Below are 17,865 nucleotides of genomic sequence, written 5' to 3'. Positions count from 1 at the left end.
TTTTTTTTCCAGCTGTGTGATCTATGCTCGTGGGGATGCAAAGTTTGGATGCAAATTTGACAAAACTGAAGATGGATGTCTTCTATTTACAGAATTACCATTCCAATTAAACAACACTTATTGCCATTAGTTTGACATCAGTTCTCTGAGATTAAACAGATTCTTGATTAGGCACGTCCTGAACAAGTGCAATGCACTGTGCAAGTGTTTTAATATTATGCACCAGTGGATATTTTGAATTGCTCAATTAAACAATTCCTAAATTTAAAATTTAAAAATAAATAAATAAATAAATAAAAGAAGAGAGAAAACTACCCCACAATGTACAAAAGAAAAGTTATTATAGCATGATGGCACTTCCTTTGGAGCAAATGGCATTGAAAAGCTTACCAGACTAAGATGTACACCTATGCAAGATTTACATTATGCAAAATAATATCCTAACAGTGGCAGTACAGGAAGACAGTATGAGCAAATCAGTGCTTAACAAGCTAATCTATTAAACATGTTACTTATGACTTCCAACAGTTTTCAAGCATGTAAGATTTTTTTTTTTAAACCTCTGGACAAGAATATCTCCATCATTTTATAACAATATTATGATATTATTATTATGTCAGTGTGACGTGTACTCTCCCTCATTTTCATATGCTTTATTGTAATATTTTCTCATTTTCTCTGACACTGATTATTTTAGTTTACAGTCACAGCCAGAGCACTTGTAAAACTAAAAATATTTGTTGTTCTTTATCACAATACAGAGATTAAGTGTATTTGAATCCATCTCCTCTGACAATCATCAGCTGAGGAAAATAGATCATTTTTACCTGATGCACTGATTATAGACTGGGTTTCATAAAACAGCAAGGAATGTAATGACCTTTCAACCATTCTTCATTGCAGAAGAAATCATCAAGTTCTTTAGACTCCAGCAGAGCATTCATAAATAGTAATGCTTATTTAAGGTAATTCAATGTGCAATAAAAGAGACATAGAGAAGAATCCCCATTAGATTGAATAAACAGAAGGGAGTAAACTCATGCTGTGTATTTTTTCATTTCTAAATAATTATTTAACATAATCTGTACAAGAATTTGAGCTATCTTCATTCTCTACTGCAATACAATGTAGATTACTATAGGATTGTAAATATTGGTCTTCTAAAACTGACACTCACTGTTATTTAGGGTAATCATCCTCCACCCATCCCCAACCTGATTAAAGTTTCTTCAGTCTTCCAGCCATCCCCACCAACTTGGATGCTTCAGTTTGTGGATCATGCACCATTACTTTATCAGAATAATGCTGATTTTCACAACTGAACCAAGCAAATTATTTGATATCTGATTAATGATTCCATCAAAATGGATCTTATTTCTCTGTCTCATCATAAAATAGAATTAATATTAAGAAATGTCTGATTACATTCGTAAAGAACTACCCAAATGAACTGTTGATCTGGACTCTATAGAATTCAAATTCTCCATACCATTCTCTCCATGATCCTGCACTTCATGGCCCAAATTTTCTTCCACCTACATTAGACTTCCCCTAGGATAACTACACAGACTTTACTGGAAATATGCTGGTATAAATCACAGATAGCAAGAGATGGACTCTAAAAGATATTTAGAAAAGAAATTGAAGTTCATTTGACTTTTTAATAAGAATAAACAAAAACCCCAAAATAACACCTCCACTCTAGCTCTGAATCCCAGCTCTTGAAACAGGATGTTATCAATTCCTTTGATAAGAAAAGAAAAGAAAGCTGAATAAACCTATTATCTTTTCTGTGTGCCTATTTTCACTTTGATGTAAAATAAATAAAAAATGAACTGACAATTCTAAGATATGAAGACACCATATTGTTGTCACTCTGTGTTCTTACAAATCTGATTCATTCATGCCGTTTAAGCTGCTGAAGCCTTTGAAGTTGGAAAATACTACCACATGAACTTCTAGCATTGGTAATTAAGACATAGTGTGGCAAATCAAAGGGGACGTGCTACCTAGTGTCTACAGTTCCTTCCCCAAAAAAAGCAAGCTGAGAGTCATGATAATAAATCAATTGGTTCTGCCTTTCAGTAGGAAAAGGCCTGTAACTTGTTATATTATAACTCAATCCCATCTTGTATCCAAGATCAATTCCTCTTTCTCTTCATTCTTTATTATCTTTGAAGTTCCTTTCCTTCAGACTAATTTTTCTTCTCAGAATGGAGGGCAACACTGAGTTTAAAAAAAAAAATGAGAAAAAAGAAAAAGGATCTCATCACTTGTCTTCTCAGTGGGAAGAACAGGAGCATTTCCTTTCTCCTCTCCACTTACTAGCACATATTTCTTCAAGTTGTTGTTTTCCCATAAATTTAATCAGGTTGATCTTCTCAGGCCATGCTAAGAGCTGAGCTGGCAAAACATAGCATATAAAGGTTTATTAGCGCAACTGGATTATTTAATGTGTGTGAGCCTCAGGGGGTCTTATGTTCCGGGTAGCAGAGTACCTTCACATTTCATAATGTATTAAAAAATATAAACTATACAACATTTCCATAAAAATAAATTGATATGTGCCCTAATTGGAAAGGTACAGGAAGCTCACTGCTATGTTAATTTGCTTACTACAGTAAACCATCTTATGGTGTATGTATTTTGGCTAAAGCAAAGTCATAGGTTTCATTAAAACATTTCTTTTTCTCATCTCTATTACTTTTATGGGTTAGCTTTTGCTTCAAAATGGGTAGCAGGATAACAAGCTGTTAAAAATTCATGTATACCTGGGGGGCACTGAGTAGTTTGTTTGATACTAAGAAGGAAAAATAGAAAAAATTCTGCACAGTAATAACATAATTCACCATAACATAACTCAGGGCTTTAAACAAGCCTTTTCTGTCTGAGTTACCATTCCGCAGATAAAGCTTTGGGCTCCTTCTTAGAACTACGGGCATCTCCAGCTTCTTTAAATCTGCACTAGACTTATGGGTGGTCAGCACACCAACCCAGGCAGATTCTACAAGCCAAACTGTGCACGTGTAGATAGCACTAGCTACTTCCCTCCTCCCTGTCTATTGCTGTTAAGCAGCGAAGCCTAGAAGAACAGATCTGAAAGGATTTAGACAAACTTTGATAAACTGTAGTCACACATGCAAGAGGCAGATCTCATGTGCTTACATCTTTCCCATTACCTTGGACTCCTCTTATTTATTAGTGCATTAACATGTAGCTGTTAGATTTCTACTGAAAAAAGACTTTAAGCTCCTACTTGTACTGATGGGTGCTGTCTGAATAGCACTGAACACAATTTTGCTCATGGCTCCAACACTTACTGCATGATCCTGCTAACATTATTCATTTTGCCCAGAAAATCTCCCTCCGTAAATCACAAGGTGCTTAAGACAGTGTTTTCTCTTTATACACATGCACAGCGTCTTTTCTAAAAAGACCTGATTTGTTTGGGATTTATAGGTGTTTTAAAACTAAATATTAAATACCTGTCCCAAAATGCTGTCTATTGTGACTTATATCACAAAATATGGTATATCTTCAAGTACGAACAACTTACTTAGTTTTAAGGTAGCTGTTGTTGTTTTTTGTTTTCTTTTTTTGTTTACCCACAATATCTGTATCTAAATGCTTCCAAAATACCAAACAACACAGTTTTCCCTTGATAACTGAACTGTGGTATTAAGTATATATGGGTACATTCAGTGATATCCAAATATTTCTTTATATTCTGCATGCCTAATACATAAAATTAGTACAGACTTCTGCCACAGAGATCCTAAGAGATGATAACAGCTGTTTTCATTTTAAAATATATTGTTGCACACTGATAGTATTAATAAAAGGAAAAAAAAAACAAAAAACTACTTCACAACAATGACAACAGCAGCATAAAAAAAAAGAGAATCTTTTATGTAAGTGTTTGTTCATATAAATATACATAGAAAACAAAGCAAATTCCTTTTTTGTCCTCCTTAAATCTATTCCATATCTGGAGAGAGCTTGCTAAGATGACAGTGAGACACTGCACTGAAATGAAACACACAATCAAATACCACCCAGTGCACAGAAAGAGACATATCGTTCATCCAAACGAGTATGCCTATAATAGTACAGATGCACTTTGCTGGCCCAGAGACAGCTCTTTCTACTGAACAGATTTTCCCTGCTGCTAGCAGAGGGGACATGAGCATCTTAAAGATAAGGCCATCAGATAAACTTGAAAAAACATTTTGACCTGACATTTTGAACTGACAAATTAATCCCTTATATTCTTCTGACAGTTTCCCAGCCCAGAATTAAAAACATTTATTTAGCAGTGACTCTTGTTAGAATCAAAACAAGCCTATGATTCATAGTTAATCAGGGAAATTCACAAAGCAAATGGAAGAATGGGTTTAAAATGCAGCAGAGAGACTTTGCTGAACATAAACATTTCACGTATGTGATTAAGCTGGTCATTTAAGCTTTCTAAGTTGCACTTCATATTCCTCAAAGGCTTAAAGTGTCCTAACATAAACAATAACAAAATGATTTGCAGGTAAATATTGAAAATTAATACAATAAGGCCTTGTAACACTCGCTCAACTAAAACTGTATTAAAAAAGATATGAATAATCTTTTAACTTAAGAATGCATTGTCTCGGGTAAATTTAACCTGCACAATACCCAAACCAAAGGGATTATCATGTTTCTGAAGGTGAATATATGCATAAACTCATATACAAGTAATTGAGTGCATGCCATTGTCCTTCATTCATCCAGTCATGATTTGTATGAGTTACAAATGAAAAGCCATAGCTATTAATAACACAATATATTCTTTGACTTTATTTTTTCCACAGTATTGCTATAAACTAAGGCATATAATGGAATATACATTTGAATTCAGTTAGTGCAATAGAGTCAAAAAACACTGTAGTTTTCAAAAGCTAAAATGGAACAAGACTTGCCATGAGCAAAAAGTTAAAATTCCTGCTTAATATCAAAGTAGCCAGTTGATATAATCTCTTATTTAAGTAGTGATAAAATAGTTTTAGGTGTAGCTAATTAGCAAGCAATAGTATATTTGCATGTAAGATACTAACAAAGTTCTTCACGTAATATTCCTCCAGCACAGAACCTGTCCTCACAAAGAAGTTCCCACCTGCACAGTCCCAAAACCTTGCAATCCTACTCTCTTAAATTGTTTTATATGAAGACTCATTCCCTCCCACCCCATATTCCACAGCAAAAACACATAGGTGGCTTTCAGTTCTTTGAAATGCTTTCATTTTTTTAGGAGACAAGTATTTTCCAATGCAAAGTATTTTTAGGGTTGATGTGTTTTAAAATGAGAACTTTGATCTCTTGCCTTTTTTTTTTTTTTTTTTGACTGAATAAGTTGAAACGTAAAATCATCATGACATGACGCCATGTTTGAGTGAATTACTCCAGATACCAGCCTACTTTTCTTATCACTTGGTTACAGCTGAGTGATTTTGGTTCTTAATACTCCCTTGTAAAACTTCCTGGAAAGAAATGCCTTTTTTCCCAACTTACAGAAATTTATTTATAAGACACAAACCTAATGTATGCAATAAAATATCCAACTGTTGAAAAAAGCTGTCTTTTTTCCTCTCCACTTATATAAAAAAATTTCTTTTAATGATATTGCATCAGAATATACACACAAACAGTATCTTTATAATATATCACATAGTAGGGCCTAAACGTATTGAAATGATACAGAGCATAGGAAGAGAAGATTCCATAGAGAAATAACTTGCTAGAAGAAACGGCCCACTGGAAAGCCATATAGGTCTCTGAAAGACTGTATTCAGTTACAGCATGCACTGAGAGTTTACAGCACTATAATAGTAATACAAAAATAATAATAGAACAAGAAATCAAGCTTAGAGACGATTGAAAGGAGGAACAAGAAAGGCTAGCTCAGTTTTAAAGGCATTTTAAATGTCCCCTAAAAGAGGTAAGTGACCCTAAACATGTTTAATATATCATATGGAAAAGATATATAATTCTTCACAGAAAAATATTTTCTGCAACTTAAAAAAAATAGGAAATGTATATTTGCAAAACAAACAACAAACAAAATTGCCCTGCTTCAGACGTACCATCGATTTATATAAGGACTTGTGAAAAAAAAAATCCATTCATAGATTGCACAAGATGCAAGAACATATGCATGTGCTTAAACTTTATGCTTGCTTCCTCTCTGGTTGTAAGCAAAGTTATGTATATGCTGAAGCATTTTTGAAACCAGAGTCTAAAATTAGAAACCTTAGCTGCACCTAATTGCATTCCTGTTCTGTGCGCAGTCAGCTAATATCCTCCCCGAGTCACCATTTTACCTCTACATGTGTTAAAGAGCTTATTTTTTTACATAAAGAGTCTGCGTCTAAAGTGAGAAGGAAAAAATAATATCATCCTCAAGATTTTCTGATCCCCTGAAGGATTTATATCTCTTTTCTTTCCTTTTTATAAACAAGGATATTACTTTAATAAATATCCGCCTTTTACAATTAACGTACTGGGATCCTCTCAAAATCACAAGTTAGGATGTGCATCTCATTCATGGAAGTGACATGACAGGTGTTAAATCTGACAACACTCTTTTTTTCCCATAAGAAAATATTCATAAATGTTTCCTGCCCCAGTGATTCATTTCAATTTCAGTTTCAAATAGATTTCGTTTCACACCTAAGGCTGTCAGATACATACTATGGTCTTGGGTTTAAATTTAAAAAGCATCAAGGGAATGAAGGAGATAACACCTCTTTTATTTCAGTTTAGAGAACACAAAAAAAAAAATCACATTCAATATCTATGTATTGCACAGACTACCTGTTATGCTTCACTTTGTCCTTGAAAAGCTGAAAAAAACCCACGTCAACTAAATATAGTAAAGGTATGCCACTTCCAACATTTCAGGTACATGGATATGCAAAAGCCTCATGCCTTGACACACACAAAACAGAAGATATGAACTACTGCATGCAAAACACCTCTTTCTTCTTTCTCCCCCTGCCCCTCTCAGCCCCCTGGTGCTGGGAGCACCAAAGCTGCTATTCTGGTTTTAAGTTCATCTTGTTTTTTGGGGGGACTTTTTCCTTCTCCCCACTCAAAGAACGTCCCTAGCATTTGTCTGTGTCCAGAGGCTCTGCAGTTTTAAGCACAGCACCATAAAGAAAGTCTTAAAATCATTTGATCTTTCTAAGATTCTGGGTGTTTTGTTTTTTTTTTTCTTTGTTTTTTCCAAACTGACTTTGTCTAAATTCAGAATGGGGCTTAAACAGTGGGAAGAAATAGGGCTCAAGTATGCTGAGCTGCTTTCCTAAGTAAGGGTAAATAATTCAGTACTTTACATGTTTCCCAAATCTGGGAACTGGTCACAAGTGTGATGTAGGAGGGAATCCTGCTCAACAGAAACAAACAAACAGAACAGGTTTTAAAGTCTTCTAATCTCACACTGGATAGTTTTAGGTCAGGAGGTAAAAAGGTGAACAAAACCCTATAAGAGGCTTTATCGACCCATCAGATAGATCAGCAATCAATGTAGTGAAGGGAAAAAAGATAGGCAAAATCAGCGAAAAAAAATAGAAAAAGAGTAGCGAGGATTTCCTTAAGTTCACAGGAGAAATAAAAGATCTAGGGAGATGAAACGTAAAATAGTTTGTGGGAATAAAAGTGAAGGATTCTGGGTAAAGGCAATCAAAGAGCTTGGGTTTTTTTACTTCAGAAAAAGAAATTTGTCTGTAAGGTGGAGCTGTGAAGATCCCACACCTCTAGTAATTAGTGTCCCGCTAATTAAGTTCCCACATTGGTGAGGCGGATATTGTAGGTGTTAGCTGGATTTAAATACACCTTCATCAGTGGGCTCTTTCTTCCAGTTTTCCAATAGAAGCTGGAGCTTCTTTTGATGTAGACACCCCTGGTAAACGCTGCACTCTGGTGAATGATCACTTTATCTCAGTGTCACAAAGGCAGTAAGCAGAAGCTCCAGTCTGAAAACTACATATGGTTTCATAAAAATCTAATACTGTAAGGTCACATTAGGTTACTGGAAATGACTCTTTGCCCAATATTAACTATATTGTGCCCCTGCCTTAAGATGTGCTTTTTTCTTCTTTGGAAAAAAAATGACAACAAAGCCCTAGATTACTTGCAGGAAAAGCCCATGTTCCTGATTCAGTCACTCCTGGACTGTTACTGAAAAGCACCTCCCTGCCAAAGTGGCAAGAGCTCCAAGCACTCCATAACTCCTGGGCCCCGTACCTACAAAGACAGATACTCAAATGTCAGCAATAACTAAGCAGCACTGTACAATTGCTTAACACTTTGGATTGACTAAATAAAAATACACTGTAAAATCTGACCCCAGTTTTTCAAGTCCTGTTGATGCCAGCCTAGGTGACCTCTGAACCTGATGATCCTTCTAGTTTCAAGGTGCTCTCGCTAAGAGCAGTCAAATTTTTCTGAGAATACAAGGACCTTTCCTAATTTGAGACTGAATATTGATGCAGAATTCTGTATAACTTTATATAAGGGCTTTGATTCTTCTAGAACTAAAAGTGGAATTTTCATCTTTCTTTTTCGTGTGATACAATAAAAATCACACAAAGTCGGAAAGCCAGACTGAAATAAAGAGAGGGGGGAGAGAGAGAGAGAGAGAGGAGGGGAGAAGGGTGGAGAAACTTAAGTGGGAGGGACAGAGAGGGAAAGCACATCATGGGGGAAAGCAAGAGAGTGTGTGAGTGTGTGAGCAAGAGACAGAAAAGCAAGAGCAAAGAGAAACAGAGGGGAAGGGAGAGAGGGAAAGGCAGGGAAAGAAAAAGGAGGAGCAGAGAGAGAGAGTGAAAAGGGAGGACAAGGAGAAAACAACTGTCTTTCGGCTGACTAAAATATGGCCACGTAAAAAAGCTGGTGAAATGAACTCCAGGAAACAAACACCTGCTTACTCCATATGAAACCTGGTGACTCTTAAAACTTTAATTTCTTGTGTCAGACTTATTAACAGGAATGCGTAGTAAGAGCAGACCACAAAAGAGAGGAGCAATGATTTCCTCTATGCACCTTTCCATCCCAAATTCAATCTCCCATACCAGAACTGCCAGCTGGGGCATTGTGCATGAGCCAGACTCCTCAGTTCACTGTTCTGATAATTAGCTCAAGATTAACTTCACTCAGAAACAGTCATCCAGAACTCTGTAAATGACTTTTTTTCCCCCTTCTCTTGTTCCTTCATATGGAATCCACATCCAAAGCTCTGTCTAAAGAATAGTTTGACACTTTACACACAACATGACTTTGTTAAGGCTTTCCCAGTGGGAAAGCAAGCATACCAACACACTCTTGCCTGTCAGGGATCTTTAACTGCTCTGGGGTAATCAGGGTTTCAGCCCACTGTGCCCCCCTGAGGCTCCCTTTAACATCTGAGGCTAACACACTGTGATACACTTAAGCATTTCTTCTGGATCAGATACCTCAGACTGAATATGATATTTTGGTGTACTTTTAGTAGGGAAATTTAATTAGAATTACCCATGGATAGTTTAAAAGGGAATCTGCAGATCATTTATTACTGGCCTGTATTTACTGATGCAGCAACAAACCCATCTGGTTAAGCCCTATTCCTTAATTAGTTCATTTAACATTTTTGTCTGAAATGAAACCAACTACAACTGTATATACTGCACAAGACATAAATCACTCTCTCTATATTATATAATAAAGCAACTTAATGGGGAGTGCTTTTAGCCGAGGCCAATTTTTCTATATTTCATTCATTGTGCCAGGAAAGTCAGTGTGAAATTGTGACTACAGCTGGCTGAAAGTAGGGGATTATGACCTCTCTTCACAGAGATTACATGCTAAAAATTAATTGTGCTTCCCCCATCACTGTAGCATTGTGACTGCTTGAAGCAGAGTGTAGGTGGGCGTGGGTGAGATGCATGTAAGAACAAATAGATTACATGGTGCACAAATCAATGCTTGTTATTGTTAAGTCATAAAAAATGGTTTCTAGCTAACAAGTACTGAAAGAAAGAAACAAACAAGTTTAATTTAATTACCAGTATATCTAGTTTGTACATTGAAGTAACTGAACTGAGATAAATTGAGACTGGTATTCATCTGTATGTTCTATTAAGATGCTGGTACAGCCAGACATATCTTTCAAAGCACTGAGTTTACTCCACCAATCATGTAAAAAAAAAATACCACAGTCCTTTTCTATGCTGCATGTAATATATTAGGTCTTGTTTCTTTTAATGTTGCAGCATCTTTCTGCTTGGTGCTCCTTCCTGCTAGCATTTGCTACAGGAAATATTGATCTCTGCTTCTTCAAAATGAGATTTTCTTGTACCTTTTCTTACTCAGCAGACCCTACAGTTTGTATGTTTGATATTGCAGATTCTCTCTCCGGGGAAAGCTCTGTTCTGCCACTTCACAGTTTCTTTCAGCAGAATTCTTTTCACACTTCAAATAGCATTGCACTTTGCCAATTGTGAAAAAAAAAAACCGGTCTGTTTTATTGTATACATTTAGGTACACTTAAACCATTAACAAGCAGTCCAAAGGCCAGATGAAGCATTAAATCACCTATGACTTAGCCATGTCCTTTCCCAGAGGTTTACAGCATGCTAAGCTCACGCAGCTTCAGAGAAACTTCAATATTTGTGTGACAGTCAAAAGCATGTGAAACATCTTAATTTGCAAACTCACTCATTCCTCACAAGGCTGTACAGTTAACACAGGAAAAATGGACTTTTCACTCAAAATTCAACATGGTACATAAAAACATTCAAAACAAATGCATATAGGTTGCTCCAAAAGTAATGCCTCCTATTTATTTCCACAAAAACTACAACAGATATGAAAAACACAGTAACTCTATCTGATAGAGCAAATTCTCAGCTCAGCTACAAACCACTATTTTTTTTTTTCAGTGTAGTCACCACCATTAGCTATTCATTTTTGCCAGTGATGAACAAGAGCCTGCATGCTGTGTTCATATAAATCTGCACCATCGCTACTACTGAAAGATACCACCCTCCACCTCACCACCTCACTGTGCTCACATCCACTGTTTGGTCTCCAGAAACACTCAGCAAGCACCCATGAATGTCAATGAGTGCCATCTTTCTGCATGGAGGAGTTCAGTGACACACCTTTGCTTCATACGCGCTTCCATGTCAGACGCCATTTTGTCAGACTGCCCCTCTGCTGCCATCCGTCAAATGGCAACAAAATGCAATGGAATATTGGTGGGAAGGTTGAGCCCCTACTGGTACAGCACCAACATCCACCTCTAATGTCATGGACCAACATAATAAAATAAGAGGCATTACTTTTGGAGCAGTTCTAGTATATAGATACTGTTCTCTGAATATGTTTCTGCATTACTTTAGATACATGCTTCAATAACCCTTCATTTCTTGGTTTAGATGTCTAACAGAGGTGAGAGGCTTCACTCACTCACTAACAGATGGTAAAGCTCAGTAACACTTCCCGTGGGTTGAAATTGTCTTCATGTTCAGCAAAGAAAGGGCAAACAAAGTACAGTAAATAATATACAAGAACTTCTTTGTTTGACCGCTGATGATGGTGGTTAAAAACACAGCTGTGAACATGGGCAGTGGCTGAGCTGGAGTGAGTGAACTCTGCTTGTGCTGCCATATCATTCTAAGCCATTATCTTTATTTTCTAGTGCTTATGTATTTTCCTTTGCCCCTAGCATCACATGAATCACATTACAACATGGGCCATAATTTTCAAAAGTGCTTTGTCACCACATTTTCCATGACTTCAGTGGGAATTTCTCATCTCAGAACTTATCCATATTTATTTACTCTTCTTTAAACAAATTAAATAAAAATGGCTTTAGAGAGTACTTCTAGGTCCTCATTTTAAGAACGTTTCTAGTAGCAACACCTGTGTGATCTTTTTGCAACAGGACAGAACAGTAACAGTTTTCAGTACTCTTCTTTGAATAATTTCAACTGCTGTGTGGCAAGCTAATTATGTATGGGAGATGATATGATTTTATAGAGGTGGAATGTTTGTACTTAACTGCATCTCATTGATTTATTTTGATTTATTGTATTGGTTATGTGTTTTTTCTTTAAAAAGAAGTTGAATGGACATTATCAATTTTAAATCTTGCCAATTTTTTTTCAATTTTAATAAACTTAAATAGTTTCAGATACTATGCATATTTCTGTACTTAATATCTGCTTTTAATTACATCTCTAATCCTTACATTTTGAGATGATTCTGTTTAACCCTTGCTGTATTTTGCTGAACATAGTAGATGAAGATGTATCCTATGTTTCATGTTACGCTGAGAAGCGAGTGTATTCAGACCTACATAGAGAAGGAATGAAAATACAAGATCTGCACTGATCTCAAGAAGTCATATGCTCTAAACAGCACATTGTTTGATCAGTTATTGGTAAGTTACCATCTGATCTAAAAACTGACTCTCTCCTCACTCCAAGAAAGACATTTTTTTAAAAAAAGAAAAAATCTTGCAAAAAGTGACTCAAAGAACTGCTATAATATCACACAATTGTAAACAGAAAGTTGTAATGGGGACATAATTGGATGCGTTTTTGATACATATACAAGAGAAAATATACATGCCATTTTCTTATGTATTGGCACACAGGTATCCATAAATGTGAATGACCTTCCCCACAGCCAGTAACCAAACTGCCATCAGGCCACAGGCTGCTCTGCCTGTACCGTGGTATGGCAGAGCTGCCAGTCGTCACCTGCCTCAAGTGCTGGCTTGTGCCTACCATATCAACAATCTCTTTGAGTATAAATGGATGTTTGCTGGGCTCTAAGACCACACATCACCTCAGGTAGAATAATAATTGTACTTGTAGCAGCAGCCAAGCTATTTCATAGACACGTTGGGTTGGCAGAAGAGTGAATCAATTTATAAAAGAGTGTGCAGCATTAGATAAAGCCAAAGCCCTGACGGCTTTATCTGATGGGTTCAGTTTGTTTTCTTAGAAGTAAGTTGCCCTGAGGCATTTTGCTGAATTTTATCGAATAGTCACTTTATTTTAAGCAAGAAGAAAGGCTTAATAGGAAGGGGGAACTTGCTGAAAGGTCACCTGCAGCCAGCTATTATCATCTGAGCAGATGCAAGCTTTGCAACATGTAAATCTCCCTACAAACTGACAAATAGGATCCATCTCCTACGATTTGTTTGATGCCTATTCCCATACTTATAATGCTGTTGCACTGTCTTAAATACTTCAATAAGATTTTCGTATAACAAGCATGGACAATGTAAGACACTATATTGTAATCAAGAGAGAATAAACGAGGGTGGAATTCAGTTCACTCAGCACAGTTCTTTTGTGATAGAATATATTTTAAGATAATTTCCAGAATGGCAATTTGAACAAACACACAAATAAACTTCTATACATCTTGGAATCATGACCACACAGAGTAATTACAACTGGGTGCCAATTTTACTTACTGCCAGCAAAACCATAATTAAACATTGGGGAAACAAAATTGAAAAGGGGGAGGAAATCTTAAAAGTTTTGGAGACTATATTCTCATTTTTTTTTCTGTTTTACACACAAAAGGTAAAGAAAAACAACACAGTTTAAACAAATGTATATGTTGTAATCAATTATTTTTCTCACAACAAATATGCCAAGTCCTATGAATTATTCAGGATATGATTTTTGGCCCCAACTCACTCTTCCTGCTGCATATGTTGGTAATTCATTAGCTGCAAAGCACTGCAGCACCTCTCCCTCTCTACGACCTGCCAGCTCCAACCATCTGGCAGCAAGTCCTTGGGAGGGAGAAAAGGTGTAGCTGAACCAAGCACGGCCTGCGTTCAAACAGTCCTCACTGTAACCTCTCCTTCTGCAGTGTTTTGCTGTTGCTCTTCCCCATGATATGATTCTGTGCCATGACACAAATGATGCATGAACACAATGCTGCCATTTGACCTGACGTGCAACTGAAAATGGCAGAAATGCTGTTGCTTGAGGGATCCATGCACACACGTGCTTGTGAATACAGAGAGCAGTGCGTGCCTCCAAGTAGTGACTGATTGCCTGTGCCAGCTGAAAAGGAGGAAGACTTGCCTGCCTGTGTTAATGTTTTACATGAGTGCTATACATAGGTGCTTTTCCACAGCACTCTGAACATCTGGCTGTGTCACTGTGTCTCTGGACTATGTGCTCAGCTTCGCTGCTGTCTGAATCCACAAACGGGAAGGCGGCAGCCATATCTCTCAGTCTGGGCAGAGACATCATGCTCCAGCAGCTGGGCTGGAGGGAGGCCTGTGCCAGGGTGGCTGGAGAAGGCAACCATGCCCTTAACATGACTTGGCACAAGCAACAGTCATGGTCCAATGACAACCTTTAACAAATTTTCTGTTCATTTACATCCTCAATGAATTCAGTAGAAATGCATGTGTTGTAAAGCAAGCATTCAGTGTAACTAAGATTATCGCATTTGGCTCAAAATATGTTTGACCTATTAATTGCACAGATCTAACTAAATAAGGTGAGTGTATGACATATGTATTTAAATAACTATGTGGTCCTGCTCATTTCCAGTAGAGCACTTGACTTTGTGATATGCCAGTGCACTAGAGTGGAAAAGTTGTGGCAGCTTCATCTATTGAATAATTGATTACTTTATTGAATTAAATATGAAAATGTTGTGGGTCATATAGAATTTCTCACACTATTTAGTAATAGTCTTTTTGTTACTTTACCTCATAGCAATGTCTATTTTATTTACTCCCCATTCTTAACATGCAGCATGATGCAGTATTTTATACCAACAGCCACATAAAAACATCAGAGACTGTCAAGTAGGAAGTGAAGGTTTTGACAGCAGGCTACTTGGGTGTTGTCAGCTTGGAGGCTGACTGGTACTGCAGGATAGGCTTCTTACCTCAGTGTCTAAAAATGAAGGCAGAAATGTAGTTAATATGGATATTTAAGTAGTAAAAGCTAGTTTCTTGGGAAAAAATGTTTAAGCACCTGTCCATCCTTCTCAGCACCAGCCTCTTGCTGCCTACATACTAAAGATGAAATAACATTGTGATAGCCCTCACCACAACCAAGAAGGCTAGAAAAAATGTAGTACCGAACACACCGTGACCAGAATTAGCAGGACTCACAGAAGGCAATTTGCTACAAAACTTACCAGATGAACTGCAATGTTACCTAGTAATGGAGCCTGCATCTTCCCCATTCTCCACTTTTTCTTAACATATATTAAGAATTTTACAGGATAAATTCAGCCCCACATCTCCCCACAGCTGCACCAACCAGAACCCAGGGGAGTCTGTTGCAGAAGCTTCAGTTAATGTTTACTGTTTACCAGAAAATCTGAGATGATCTGGGAATATTGAGGTAACTAATGCCAAAACATAAGTTAAGATTTGATAACAGAAGATGGACAATATGTAGTTGCCAAATTCAGGAATTGTACAATAGCACTGTTTCACTTGTAGGAAACACACATGCAATATTTGCAATGGGCCAAAGACATAGAACATATAGGTAGAGTATGTTACAGGCAATGTAAGGGGAGGTGAAAAATACCTGTATAGAGCTAAAAACTCAAAACCTTACTAGAAGTTAGTTGAGTGTTGTATCTTGAGGCTATGAAATTCTAACATTCATTTCTGAACTTGCTTAGTCAACTCATGGAAGCAATTGAATAAAATAAATCAGACAGGCATGTGTAGAGAGGAGGAGCTTACTGCACTGCTGAAGTACACAAAATGACCAACATACAACAGAGTTGTAACAATCTCTGCTATAAACTGTCTTGAAGCATTTCTCATTTTTCCTCCAATCCACCTAGCAATATTTCAACTATCAGGTCTAAGCTTTGTACCAAAACAGGCAATTAAGCAACTATTATAAGTAATAACGACCAGAACAGCATATATTTGATACAATGAATATTGGGTTTTTTTTTCCTTGTGATCAAAACTATGCTGCCTTTAAAATCAAACAACCTGGAAAACAAAACAGAGTAGGTTCATGTGCTCTTTGAAGGGTGAATGCTATGCTTTAACAGAAAACTGCAAGCTGTTTCCATTGGTAGAATTAAAAAAAAAAAACAAGAAAACAGCAAAAAAAGGTTAGCAATAAAATGCAGTCAATTCAGGCTCTTTCTGCTTCAAGTTGAGAATCTGCCAACATGTATAAAAAAATCTGCATTTCAAAATGAAACGTGAAATCCCTCTCTACCTGTTTGAAATTAAAAGAAATCCCAATGGAGCTTGTAAAATATGCCTATTGTTTAATGACCTTCTAATACTAGTGAAAGAACATCCAAGATCATTGCAGAGATTTCTGGCCTAATCAGGTTAATGACAGAAGCCAAGGCCAGGACTACAGCAAGCTGTTCGTTAGCATTTGATATTTCTGGCAAATAAACTCACTGCTGTTCATCCATTAAGTTTGCTACTATTTCTTGGATGCAACTGCTCCTGACATTCAGTACAGAATATTCTGCTCTCTACTGAATTCTACTGCTGTAAAGAAGCCACCATTGGCTTGAAAGTGGAAGTCAAGATACTTTCAATGGCTTCAGTTAAATAAGTACAGCAGTAAAGCTCCAGCTGAATAGGGCAAAAGCTAATCATGTATTTATTTATTAACCATTTCTCAGTATGTTAGAAAGAATCTGGGGATGTTTTGTTCTTCATTGAGATGAAGGACAGGAAACAATAAAGAAGCACACACTATTAGGTTCTCAGCCTTTGTACAGAGATGGTTCAGTGATCATATTCTGAACATGACAATTTTTCCTAAGTACTGTTCAATCCATCAAGTGCAAGATTTCACATTTCTTTTGGCCTTTAAGTCTCAGCTTAATGTCTCCCTTGCAATCCGTATGCACTGGTGAGCTAAATGAACATAAACACGCTTGCTAGGACTGATCACTGACCAGCTTTAGAAGGCCCAGAAGAGCTGTTTTCTTCAGTTGGATTGTCAGTTAAAATCTATCTCAGCAAACACAGTATATATGAGCACTTGATTTTGAGCTATTTGTTTAGACAGTACAGGAAAATGAAAGATCTGCTGAGGTCAGACTGAGATGTGTATAAAACCAATGGCCTGTTTGGCCACAAGTTATTATTTTCCTGTTCACTAAGGGAGTTCCTGGGCTGCAGGCTGGCAGCCGTTATTATGGTTTGGAGCTACAAAATGCCTCAGACTTCCCCAGGCTCCCAGTGTGAACCCTAATTCCCTCAGCCACCAGGGGAGTCCTGAATGACATCTGTCACTGACAGCCCCCAGGAGCTGCTTGGGTAACTCCTGACTCCTCATGCAGAGAAGGACTTCTTCCCTTGCATGAAGAGGACAGTGAAGAGAAGAAACTACTCCACCTGAGAATATTGCTATGCCAGTGTAAGAAGTGTCAGCAGAAAAGCTGTCTGCAAGGCTACCTTCTCCCCACCAGTATTACTCCTAACCATAGGAGTAACCACTTTGATCTATCCTCACATATTTTCCTACTATACTGTAAAATGCACTGGAGATAAGCACATAAATATAAAACATTCAGAACATGAGCTAGAGGAAAGCTGGTCTCAGTGATCCTCATGGGTCCCTTCCAACTCAGGATATTCTGCATTTCCACATATGATGTGGACCACATCTACACGGTACAGTGAAGCACTCTGCAGAGAGATCCATCAGATTCCCCTAGAAGGCTTCACTGAAACTGCCTTGAAATCCAAGCTATTAGCTATGGTGCTAAACACTAGCTTGGATCAGTGTAGTGTTAATTCCTTCTATTGCCACTCAAGACCTACCTAACTCTTTCTGTAGAAGGAGGAAACACAACATCTAG

The 17,865-nt window shown here is 37.2% G+C and overlaps 2 long non-coding RNA genes across 5 annotated transcripts in view; one reads left to right on the top strand and one right to left on the bottom strand.

Annotated features, from left to right (window-relative positions):
- Positions 1–1,040, top strand: part of LOC101749943 — a 282,047-nt gene extending 281,007 nt beyond the window's left edge. For both annotated transcript variants that reach the window (XR_005862193.2, XR_005862196.2), the window contains one exon: positions 13–1,040. This is a non-coding gene — a long non-coding RNA (uncharacterized LOC101749943). The remainder of the gene's footprint in view (positions 1–12) is intronic.
- LOC107051851 overlaps positions 1–17,865 on the bottom strand; it is a 373,871-nt gene that overhangs the window by 89,732 nt on the left and 266,274 nt on the right. The gene's annotated exons all lie outside the window — the stretch shown is intronic.

Source organism: Gallus gallus, chromosome 9 (genome assembly GCF_016699485.2).
Source record: "Gallus gallus isolate bGalGal1 chromosome 9, bGalGal1.mat.broiler.GRCg7b, whole genome shotgun sequence".
NCBI classification, from domain to species: Eukaryota; Metazoa; Chordata; class Aves; order Galliformes; family Phasianidae; genus Gallus; species Gallus gallus.
This window is presented reverse-complemented; position numbering and strand designations above follow the sequence as displayed.